Source organism: Ambystoma mexicanum, chromosome 8 (genome assembly GCF_040938575.1).
Source record: "Ambystoma mexicanum isolate Mex_15411 chromosome 8, UKY_AmexF1_1, whole genome shotgun sequence".
Classification (NCBI taxonomy): Eukaryota; Metazoa; Chordata; class Amphibia; order Caudata; family Ambystomatidae; genus Ambystoma; species Ambystoma mexicanum.
Genome location: NC_090929.1, coordinates 1,128,600,061 through 1,128,611,982, shown reverse-complemented (window position 1 = coordinate 1,128,611,982; position 11,922 = coordinate 1,128,600,061).

Sequence of the window (11,922 nt, the reverse complement as noted above, 5' to 3'; positions counted from 1 at the left end):
CACAGACTGTTAGGGGAGATTTCCTAAAGTCCCACTTGCAGGCAAGCTATCCCTGTGGTTTGTAGATCCCAAACTTAGTATCAGTCTATACTACTGCTGGAACATTGCTAATGTGGCAGAGCAGTCAAGCTCATTTTAAGAGGAAGATGAGAGCTGTAGGTAGTACACTGAACCAAATTACTAGTGCACTCTCAAAGAAACACAAATGTATATTAAAATATATATTTATTATATTTACACAAGCATCCGCTTTAACTACGTAGCACATCGAACCAAAACACTTAGGAATACTTTTCAAAGGCCACTGCTTTGTTTGTAGTTGCTCGCGGTTACTTTTGTTACAGCGTTTGACAGTAATGACAGTTCTATCGTATTATCGGTAATGCCGCGCACTCGCAAATCTTGACAGTAACACGGTTAATACAGTTACTCTGCATACACATACAAGATAGTGACTTTTGGGAAAGAAACCCGTTGGTTAGTGTTAGCCTAGCAGAGCTTCTGGTTCTAGAGGCAGTTTCTTCGCACAAGTCTTTTAAGGCACAAAACGCGACCATAGCTAAAAGGCAGTCCGGAGAGGCTCAAAGTCTTGAAAAACAGCAGAAGTCAAAGGTTCCTGTAGATACTTTCTAGTTTCTAGGAAGGGAGATACAAGAAGGCTTACCCAAAGGTGGAGACTCTGTTAAGGACTTGCTAAAGGGACACAAACAGCAGCTTGGGTCAGAGGTAAGAGGGGGTTACCCTGGGCACCTCTGGGTGCACTCCAACACTCTGGATCGACTTCACAGATCAAGGTAAGCAATACCTTGCTCCCTACAGTACCTAAGTTTAGAAGAAAAGATTGTGGCTGGATTCTCCTCGATGTGACAGTGCTGGACCTGACCTCCGGATTCCTTGTTCTCATGATGAAAGGCAGGACAATGGACAGTAGTGTATTAAGAGACCCCGGGGTGGTCTTTGAAGGGCTGGGTCTTAAATTCCATCCTGAAGTGCAGGACGGATGGGATCAATCTTATGTACATGTGGCTGCTACTCCAGAGTCCAAGTGCATAGCAGGAGAAGGCGTGTTTTCTGGTCAATTCCTCCTTGTATCGTGTAGACCCCTAGGCAAGTTTAGGACCTGTTTTTTTCCCCATTCAACTTTAACTGAGTATGTTTCTCTTCCATAGGTTAAATAGGGCAAAATAGTCCCCTTATAAATAAAACCCAATGAGAGGGACAATACAAAAACAACCATATTTCGAATCTATTTTTTTCTCCATTTAGGAAGAGAGAGCCAAAGACTTACCATAAAGTTCTCTTATTGTTAAAAGGGAAGTTTTTCCTTCAATATTCACTCTTAGATATTTCCAAATCTCAACTAAGCCTAATTGAGACCGGTTAATTAACAGTCCGATCTATTGCCTGTGAGGTAACGCATTGTGCGCGCAATGGCGTCCTACGTTCCATTTCGGAATGCCATTTCGCGTGCAATGCAGGTGACAGTTTATTCTGTTACTTATTCCCTCAGCAGACGGACCTGTGTTGGGGTCTTTTGACCTTAATAAACTTCTTATATTCCACTCCATTACACTGTGGATTATATCATGCACAACATTTCAGTGGCGATGAGGACAAAAGTAGAAAGGAGACCCCAGCACTGTTCGGTCATTGGCCGATGAGAGGTGTGTGATGAAGAGCAGTAGCAGTTGCTCACTATCAATGTGGAATGCCGAGGCGGAGGGGTTTCTTTCCGATTCACCACACTGTAGACTGGTGTCCGTCCTATCGGGACAGCTGTGGTGAGCAGATCGGGCCAAGTGGGCTGCGCCATCGCCTTCACCCTCCCTCATCGGGGCCTTAGTCGGGGCTCGGGAGGTGGGAACAGCCCGGCAGCTGTCCGGTCGGGACAGTTGTGGTGAGTGGATTGGGCTAGGCGGCGCTGTTGCCCGCACCCTCCTTTATGGGGCCTTCATTAGGTTCTCCCTCAGGACCCGGAAAAATAAATAAGAGCAGAAACCATCACGCTACATACACCAACCCCCCAAGAAATGTACTGGGAGTACAGTAGAGGCACTAGTCTTCGTGTTAGTGGCACAGCATTTGCTTTGATTGTTGCACCACATGAGACCGGACTTCACTGCAGCCTTGCTGTGTAGACTGTCCGACAGAGCAGATGTGAGGAGGCGGTAGATATGACGTTTGGGGAGGCGCACAATGTGGAGCGATGGCAACATCTTTTGGTCAGAGGCTGAATTGCACTCTGTTTAGGGAACAACATATTTTAGCTTAATTTGTGCTTTGGTTATGTGGATTTGTGGGAGCAGTGGGAGGTCACTCCTGCACCCACATTATCATCAGCGGTCTAACTGTACTGCATTGAGCCTCAGGATTGGAAGAAGGGAGGTAGTGGGAGGTCGCTCCTCCCTTCACAGGTGACTGATGTTTCTGTAGGTCTTAACTCATAAGAACCCATACTTTCTAGTGTTGACATTTTGGTGTTTATTTTGATTGTGCAGAATTTGGACCCTCCGCCCAAATTTCTGGCAATGCCTGGAGAACCAACTATTCTGTGGGAGGACTGGAAATACCTTTTTAAATTCAACTTTGTTGCATCAGGCTTTGAAAGATTATCCCATGAACAGACATTTTCTACTCTGATGTGTTGTGGCCGAGGCTGTCAGAGTAATCAAACAATTGCGTGATGCACAAGTACTTTATGGGGGAGTTAGGGATAGGGAGGTGTTATATGGCAGAGCTATGAGGAAGCTAGAAGCTCAGTATGGAAGATGGGTAAATCTAGTATTGGAAAGATACTAATTCTTTTCAGGGAAGCAAGGGATGGGGAGATATGCTCTTTTGCTGCTGATCTAAGAGGTTTATTAGCATCATGCGAATTCGCAGGGACAAAGGGATGAATACATCAGGGACCACTTTATGATGCATACCTCTAATCCCGAAATACAGGAGAGATTATGGCAGGCAAAAAATCCTCCTTCACAGGATGCATTAGCTATTGCTAGGGGAACAGACCTAACAAGAAAATGTTAGATGGAGGTGAAACGGGAAGGATACAATTCAGGTGGTGAAAGAGTGGTGATGAAGGGGAGTTGTCCAAGGATGAACCCAAGATATGTGCTGTGAAAAGATTGAATAAACCAGGTGGCAGTAGTTCCAATGCTCAACAGGGCATACATAAAAGGAACATTGTGGGATTAAGAGCATGTTTTTCAAACCTGAACCTTTGGCAGAGTGCCCTGCGATGAGGTAAATGTAGAAAATGTGGGATTATGGGCCATTTTGCAGGGTGAACATGAATACATTGGTGGGTGTGGTGGATGTTAGATGTGTTACTGAGGAGAAATAGGAGTGGTATGGTACGATTGTCCACATAGTCGGGGGGAGGTAAATGATGGGGACTACAGTCCTCCCCAAGTAGAGATTGTGGTGTCAGGGTGTGCCATTAAAGCTTTGGCCGACAGGGAATCTCCATAAACCATCATATCTGAGGTGAAATATAGAGACATTTGGGGTGACAAATACACATTGCATAACTCTCATATCCAACCCAAGGCATAATCAGGGGTCAGTATCGACATACTGGGTTTTGTGTGGTGCAATGTTGCATAAGGTGAGAGAAATATCCATGCCAAAGTTTGTGTGGCTACAAAAGGTTATTGCTTATTGGGAGGGACACATCAGAGTAAGATAGGGCTAGAACTACATCCCGGTAAAGATTTTCAAGTGTGCATGGCGGGCAAAGACAAATAAGAGAGGTTTGATAAGGAGGTAGGCAAAAGCTTCCCTAAAGTGTTTCACAAAGGAATTGGGAGGTTGCGGGGATACACGCATACAATTTAATTGATTGAAAATGCCAAACCCAATGTGCATAAGGTGAGGGTCTACCATTGAGTGCTAAAGAAAAAGTAAGAAGTGTGTTGTGCCATGTATAAGATATGGGGTTGATTGATCCAATCGAGAGCAGTGCATGGCTTTCTCCCATAGTGGTCACAAAACACCATGATGGGAGGATCAGGTTGTGTGTAGATTTGCAGAATATAAACAGGAATATATTGGTGAATAGACATCCCTTACCCAAGGTTCGGGAGATGCTCATAACTATGGAGGAGGCTCTGCGTTATTCTACACTGGACCCATCGTCTGCTTATCACCAGGTTGATCTACATCCATCATGCATGACTGTCATAGCATTAATTAAACCAATGGGGGCATATCAATTTAAAAGCCTACCATTTGGTTTGGCATCTGCATCCTCAGTGTTTCAGACCATTATGGAGGATCTGTTAAGGGCCATATCTGGTGTTGAATGCTTCCAGGATGACATCTTGGTGGGGGCAAGGCATCAAGGAGACCATGATTACAGAGTAAAGGAGGTCTTAAGAAGGTTGCAAGCAGCACGGTTGACTGTCACGAGGGTGAAGTGTCAATTTAAGGTACACCAAGTGTCATTTTTAGGACACAGATGCACTAGTAAAGGTTTAGAGACACCCAGAGATGGTGGATGCTATTTATAATATTAAGTCCCCGTCTACAGGGATGAATTAAGATAACTTTTGAGCATGGTAGAATTTACAGGCTAAATTTGTTGAGAATTTTTCTGCCAAATGTGTAGTTCTCAGAGACCTTTTTTTGAAGGGGATTTGTGTGGTTTAGAATGGAGGAAGAGATTTTCAAGAAAATAAAACAGGAATTGGCGAATGCTCCAACAATGCATAGGTTTGATCCCTGTGATGAGACTTATTACTGTGGACAAATGTTCAAGGGGTGCGAGGGGCGGCTTTTTCCACAATGAAAAAAAAGATAGAGGTTCCGTTGGCATTTGCATCATATTCTTGGTCTTCATCAGCATCGAGGTATTCCATCATTGAGCGAGAGTTTGGCATGTTATTGGGCATCAACTATTTCAAGACATATGTATGAGGGATACCTTACATTATAAGAAGCACTCACAAACCTTTAGCACACTTATTTACCACCAGGGGATCTGGTTTGGCTACGTTCAGATTTGCTAGATGGTTATCAGCCTTTCAAGGTTTCAATTTTGTTGTGGAATTACCGGGTAGATGCAATCCTGTTGCCAACTGTTTATCCAGGTCCCCCAGGAAGGTGGTGGTTGAGGGGGAAGGTATTTGTGATGAGTGGATTGCTAAAATTGGGAATACAGTACATGCAGCATTTTAAAAAGATGTTTGGTTGTCAGGTATTGAGGAGGACAGGACTTGGAGGCCATCATTAAAACGGTGGTGGCAATCGGGGGAAGAGTTGAGCCCGCCATTTTACAAATTGAAATGGAGTAGTTCTGTGTGGGGTTTGACAAGAGGGGAAAAGTTAGTGCCTCCTATGTCTCTCTGCAGGGAGCTCAAAAAGCGTGCCCATGAGGGTCCACTCATGGACAGCATGGTATATGAGGAGGTGGGGTTTTGTCCTCTATGCAATGCCAGTGACGAGTCTTTGAAAACCCAGAAGTGTGAGATTGGCAGTGTTGAAATTCCCGAGGTGGGGAAAAAGTGGCATTGATTTATGGGTCCCATGAGCATACTAGGTCCAGATCACAGATTTGCAATAGTTCTGGTGGATTATGCTTCAAGATGGTTCGAGGTGGAGTTTGTTGCATCCATGTCTACTAAGTCGATCATTGGGCCTCATTACAACCCAGGCGGTAAGTTCCCTACTTTACCAGCATGGTGTAAACTCTGTTTACACCATGGTGGATGGCGGATTTACCGCCCCATTCGAAGGTGAGTGGGGCGGTAAATCCCCATTCCCCATTTACCCTTCCCCATTCTTGCCCCATAGGGCATAATGGGAGTGGGGAAGGCGCCAATTACGGCACCGTAAATTACGGTGCCGTAATTTGCACCAAGGCGGGTTAGCGCCTTGCATTTTAACGCCTGCTAAAAGCAGGCATTAAAATGGTAATCAGGCGTTAAGGGTTTAACGGCACCGTTAACCCTTAATGCTTGGGTTGTAATGAGGCCCATTGACTTAATGGAAAGATTGTTCTCTAGAGAGGGATATCCCAAGGTAATCATTTGTGACAATGGTGTGCAGTTAGTGTTAGTTGGTATTTACTAATGGCCTTGATTGGAGGACTCTTATACAAGAAATGGTAAAAGCATATAGAGACACACCACATGTGCTCACATGTGTATCACCATTTGAGAAAATGAAGGGTGTGAAGGGGTCAACAAGGAGAAGGTGAACCCTGAGGGAAAAGGTGGCAACACAGAGCATCACGGCAGAGAAGGGGTGCGAGGATGACTGCAGACGGAGGGACAGTGGGGAATGAAGGAGGGATGCTGCAACAAATCAGGAAAGGGCATCAGAGGCTAATGTGCTTTCCTCTAATGTCTGTTTTCGTTCGTTGACAGGGAGTGCGAGTTGAAGAGAAAGGGGAATATGAATGGGCATACTGAGACCCACGACGTGTGAAGAGAACCGTGAGATAAAAGCAGTTCATTTTGTTAATTCAGCCATGTTGGCTGAAGAGGGAGAAGCAACCTTCTCCAGCAGTGCCGCCGTTGGAGGGACACGGCGGAGAAGATGGTTTATACACGTGGGCACGGGAGACCGGGGAGAAACTGACAAGGCTCGCGTTCGGAGCCAGGCTTTAGCTTAAGAGGAAGAAGTGATCTTTTCAATCACTGCCGCCGCTTGAGGGAAGCAGCTGAGAGACGTGCTCTGTGTGATATTGTTTCCAGTGAATCTCAGAGTGAAACTTTCTCGCGTAAGGAGCAGCAGCTCGGAGGCAGTGACATAATCGCCACCGGTGGGAAGCGACCAAGAGGTAATCGTTGTACGATACTGAACAAAGAAGAATCCCCCAGAGAAATTAACCTTCGCCACGTACAGAGCAGACTCTGTCCATTAGAAATATATAAAGCACTATAAGAGGCTGCTCCAAGAGGAAAACTACCACGGCAAAGATCACCTTTTCTCTTGAAGACCGTAAAACACGCAACAACAGCAGAGAGGTCCCATTTACTTTCCCACCAATCCTGGGGGAAGATTGAGGCCTGTAGGGAACTGATAGAAATGAGGGACCACCCGTTTCTCCATATGAAGAGTCAAGGACAGGTCTGAAATCACATTAAGTGGGACACAGAATGGGGAAGTGAGAAACCAGAGGACAGGGGAGGAAAAGTACCACAATAGTATTTCTTTCCCTCATTGGAATAGTACTTCCACCTCAACACGTTATTTGCAGAGTAGTTGAAGAGGAATAAAAAGTTCATGTGAGAAAATAATCTATGGAGTGTTGTCTTTATTCCCACACAAGATTGTGCCAGAGGGGTAAGAAAATGTTTTCACAACTGTTTCCCCAATGGTTAGGAGTTGACGACAGAAAAAAAAGGTGATGTGAGGCCCACTGGGGGAAATTCATTGTGTGTTGGGGATATAGTTTGCATAAAAAAAGAAAAAAAAAGTGTTCCTAAAGGAGGTTCACATTATTTTGAACCTATTGAAGTTGTGAAAGTAGGGAAGAAACATGCGATGACCAGCAATGGTAGTCAGAGTATGGACCATGTAGCCATTCCACGGCATCATGAGGTGGTTGTCAACGAGCACAAGGAGCATGATCATGGAGGAGGAAAATAGGGAGGGGGTGAGTGGTACGATGGTCAATACCTTGTAAAAGAGGAATGTATACAATCATCACAGAAGGGGGCGGAAAGTGTTGGTCTTCAGGGGGAGTTTGTGGGAGCTGTGGGGGGTAATGATGTCAATGGAGGAAGTGATGAGAGATTGGTGGATAAGTGCTCAAATTCATCATTTGGAAGATCAAGAAAACCACCCGTAAAATTCAATGATTGTGAGATGTCATAGCATACCCCCTCAAAAGGTTGTTCTGGTATTATATGTCAACATTTTTCTCCAATTGAACCATTACATGCAAAGTGTAAACAATCATATATGTCATAGCGTTCACCCTAAAATGTTTTGGTACTATAGCACATGCTTATGCCATTTATTAAACCATTACATGCTAGTATAAGAGGACGCATATGGCATATCTATTTCCTGTGATGTAATGCATGGTGCGTGCAATGGCATCCTACATTCCATTTCGGAACACCATCACACGCCGATGCAGGTGACCGTTACTTGTCCCCTCAGCGGACAGACTTCTGTTGGGGTCTTTTGGCCTTAAACTTCTTATATTCCACTCCATTACACTGTGGACTATATCATTCATGACATATACCACCTGTATTTGATCTATTTGTTAAAGCTTGAATTAAAAAGGAGGACTTTTGTTTTAGACAAGTTGATTTCCAAATCTAAGGTATTCATATAATTGTAAAGTGTATTTAACAATCTTTGAAGCTCTGTAGGGATTTGGTCAAATAATACTATGTCACTGCCATATAGGAACTTGAAAGTAGCCCAACTTGGAGGCAGGGGAGGGAAGTCACAACCAGAGAGCACTGTACCTAAATCAGTGATATACAAGTTAAAAAGAGAAAACGCCAAAACGCACCCCTGATGCAAGCCTTGAAAAGTAGGAATTTTATCGGACAAGTTGCCACTCACGTCTAAGGGTATTTTTACTACTGTATCAACAATGTTGGACAGCCAAAAGCAAACAGTTTAGACCAAAGTCGACCCCTATTAATGCGATAGCAAACTTGTGTCAAATCTGCAAATGCTGAATAGAGGGCGCAGGGCATCTCAACACTGCTGCTGTAGCAAAAACAGTATAACATTATTTGAGACAGAATTGAGGCCTGTTCTAAAACCAAATTAATTGGGATCTGCGAAAAACTGCTCTGAAAACCAATTATTTCGGCTTTTTTTTTTTCAATGATTGCTGAAAAGATCATGCTCATTGAGTGAAGGAGAGCGAGCGGTCTATAGATAGTGATGTGGTCATGTGACCCAGATAACGGCATGACGAGTAGCATCATGCCGTACGCAGTGTTGCCAGGTTCGCTTATTATAAGCGACTTTGGGCCTCTTTTTGCCCAAAGTCGCTTATAATATTTAGAGGTCGCTTGTTGCGGTTTTTGTCCGCTTATTACCCCTATTAACCGCTTATTGCTGTACTTGTTCAGTTCACCGATTAAGTGCTTAATAGGGGTAATGAGCGGCAAAACCGTAACAAGCAGAATCACTTCACCGCCAGGGTCCCGCTTCATTAACATGAAAGAACTTCCTGGGCCAGCGACTCCTGCTGCTAAGTTTCATCAGCAGCAGGGGTCACTGCTAGTGCCACAGCGGTGAGGTGAAGAAGCACTGCATTAAGCCACGGGGAAGTTAACTCTTATTTAAATCATGTTCTAGGAGTTAACATCCCCGTGGCTTACTGCAGCGTCTTCACTTTTCCAGATGCAGAGCGGTTTTTCGTTTCAACGTCGTGCTTTTTTGTTATGTTTGGACATGTGTAAGCACGCTATAAATTAAGGTTAGCCACGATGTGTAAAGTAGGTGTCTTACAATTCCTGCAAATAGGCGACAATTCCACCATATGTTGAGGCATTTAATTTGTATTCACTCTGTACACTTATTTTTTAGAATGTCCCAAACGGACCAAACTTGGGACACCCTTGCAGTACCGCTTGTGTCAAGAAAAGGTCCATGCACAGCCTCTGCAATGATGTTGCATTGGAGAAGTGGCGTTTTGGGCAATTGGCATTCCGTGAATAAGGATATCAAATGAACATTGAAATAGGGCTTGATGATTAATATAGAACACAGACTAGGAACTGCAAATAGGCTAAAACCAGACCAACTGGCAAAAGATAACAAGATCGCCTCTTCTAGCTGCAGAACAGTTGGCAGGAAAGCAATGGCAAAAGCGGCTTTGCCACAGGAGCAGTCTGAACAATGGCATCTGGTGGGTGAGCGGACTAAAGAGGATATGGCAACTGATGCAGCCAAAGCCGTCAGGCAACAAGTGAAGGACTAGGGCACTAAGTACCAATGATGATTAGCTGTTAGTGGCAGAATGGTAGGACATGAATAATGCCACCTGGACTAGGATTGGAATGAACTGTTTCTCAAAAGTTAATAAAATATATTGGAATACAAAATAAATACAGGCTGGAATGGGTCATGGGACGTGCTAGCTAGCCTTCTTTCACATTTGATGGAGAAGGTTGATGTTGAGAGGTGTTATGTTTTAGACTGAAGGCTGGCTACCACAAGAGTTGAGGATCGTTGTGTGGCAAGCACACATAATAAAGACTTAAGTCACACACATACAAGAAATTAAAATAGACACTAATTGTTAGAAAAATAAAAGGCAATTTTTACATAAATGCTTTTTGTTCTAACATGTTATGTTTGTGTTCACTATGTATAGTTGCGTTGTTATCTTTCTTACTTTTGAGACCTAGCCACAGTGTTTTAGAGGTGCGTTTGTTTTTTCAGCTTGTTTGGTTGGGATTCAGCTTGTTTTGAAGGGGTATTCAGCTTATTTTTTCCTTCTGACCTGGCAACACAGGCCGCACGCGAGAAGAGGAGACAAATAACGTGCAAAAGCTTGCGAAAGGGACAGTTTGTCCTGTCCAGCATACAGAGTGTCGGGTCATTTCCCTGCAATCTGGCAACCCTGGGCCTCCGCACACGACCAACACACTGGCGAGAAAAGATGGGATGCAGGACCCTGCCAAGAAGAAGCGCCCACCATCCAGCATAAAGACACTCACGTGTTAACCCAGGGCAACACCGTGAGGCGCACGCTGCACCCATACGCTGGGCATAATTCACAGCTGCGAGCCGCATTGTCCCTCCGAAAAAAAAAAAAAAAATACAAAGAGAGCATAGAACATGCATCAGTGCATCAGCGCACATGCTTCCTGCACCAGTCTATCAGTGAGTATAAAGGAAAAAGAAAATATAATTAATTCCCAGCAAAGACTCTAGCCTACCCTGTTAGCAACAGCGGACATCCAAACAGTGCCTGGAAGAGGAGCACCAGTACAATAACATGACAGGCAGCGCCCAGTGGGTCAACCACAAGTGGCAGAAAACCTACCCAATAATGGCAGCAGACCACGCACGGGCAAGGACAACGCCTAGCTGGACACAGCACAAGGGACCTTCATGAAGCCTTTTGAACTATACGAACCCAGTGCAGCACTCAGATGGGCGTTATGGGTACAACAATATGAGCTGAAGTCACGCATAGTCTGAGACACCTAAGAGAGGCAAACGCTTCTAATGTTATGTTATTTGGCATTTATATAACGCTCAATATATCATTGTTATGACCTCAAAGCGATGGTAGGTTGAACGCCCTCGGGGACCGTAGTCCAGGTCAGTTGAGAGAGTAGGGTGTTGTAGGGTGCACCAGTTATGTGTGCAGCTGATGTAATTGCCTGATGGTAGCTGCATCCTAGCATTAGGTATGGGGGTATTGATATTGGTAGAATGTGTGCTGTCTGGCGGGTGGACACCAAGACTGGGTTCTGGCTGCGTTAAGCCTGTAGGACGCTTATGTGTGCAGCTAGGCCGGTTTGCCATGGGGTATAGCAGCGTTTTATTAGAATGATGAGGTGTTCATTATGTAATGTTCACATGTAAGCAGCTAGGCCGAATTGATCGAGGAGTGTAGCTGCACTCTAATTGTGTGATGGTGTAGAGTAGAGAGTAATCATAGTGATATGGGAGGAGAGATTTTGCGTGGAGTTATGATCTAAGCAGATTGATATTCTACATTTCAGGCTTGCGGTTGCTTAATAGTGAATAGGCGTATTCAATGAGGACATTGTTCGGGATCTCATTGAGCATTAGCCGTCAGGTCATTAGGTTTCAATTGCTTCTGAAGGTTGTGGTTGGTATTACGGAAAAAGGAACGTTTTTAGAGCTTTGCAGAACGTCATAGTCTTGGGTGTGTCGAATATGAGGGGGAAGCGAGTTCCACAGAGTTGGGGACAAAGTTGAGCAGGCGGATCCTCCGATCGTGACAGAGTTAGA